Genomic DNA, 1110 nt, shown 5'->3' on the forward strand with positions numbered 1-1110 from the left:
ACTCTGGGTAACAGCCGTGAGTGGGGTAGCACTTGTTCCTTCTCTGAAGCCTTGAGAGAGATCATTTAAGACTTCTCAAGGAACTTGGTGTGTTCTTCCTGGTATCGGACTCAACTCTGAATTTTTAAAAAATGCCCACAGGTGGGAGGTGGGCTGAAGCAAGTGTGTGAGCAAACCGGAGAAATATGTCTGGACAATCACAGCAGGTCAAGGTACACAATCTGGGGAACAGATATAGAATCCACAGTGTGAATATAAACTGGGTGGTGGCTCAATTTTAAAGGGATCAAGGAGGCAACATCAGGGCATCTGCTCTGGGTCATTCAAGCCAAATCTCCTGCTGAAGACAACTGAAAAAAACCTACATAAAAGTTATTTTTAAAGTCCTCTTGAAAGTACTAAAAAGCTAAATGGTAAGGAACGACCTAGTGTAAAGCCTGTGAAAGCTGTAACCCAGTATGGTCAGTCTAGAACCCCATTTTCCCTGGAGCGTGTGTCTCTCCAGCAAAGGCACAGAGAGGTCACACAGTGGTTTTCACAGGGCTCTTGGGGATAGAGGACATCAAAAGAAAGAATCCAGTCCCTGCAAGGACAAGGAACCAAGGCAACCACCCATGGGGTTGACCCAAACCCTAGGATTAAGAATGAATGAAGACTAAACTAGTCCTGGGACCTGGACTCTTGTAGGGGGTCAAGAAAACCTCAAGCACTAAAATTGGATAAAGTTGATACCATGTTATATATATATACAATGGAATATTACGCAGCCATCAAAAGGAATGAGATCTTGGGCGCCTGGGTGGCTCAGTTGTTTAAGCGACTGCTTTCAGCTCAGGTCATGATCCCAGGGTCCCGGGATTGAGTCCTGCATTGGGCTCCCTGCTCAGTGGGGAGTCTGCTTCTCCCTCTGACTCTCCCCTGTCTCATGCTCTCTCTCTATCATTATCTCTCTCAATAAATAAATAAAAACCTTTAAAAAAGAAAAAGGAATGAGATCTTGCCATTTGCAACGACGTGGATGGAACTGGAGGGTGTTATGCTGAGTGAAATAAGTCAATCAGAGAAAAACATGTATCATATGACCTCACTGATATGAGGAATTCTTAATCT

The sequence above is a fragment of the Callorhinus ursinus genome, unplaced genomic scaffold (assembly GCF_003265705.2).
Source record: "Callorhinus ursinus isolate GAN/ISIS: 27379988/994484 unplaced genomic scaffold, GSC_fseal_2.0 scaffold39, whole genome shotgun sequence".
In the NCBI taxonomy this organism is placed as follows: Eukaryota; Metazoa; Chordata; class Mammalia; order Carnivora; family Otariidae; genus Callorhinus; species Callorhinus ursinus.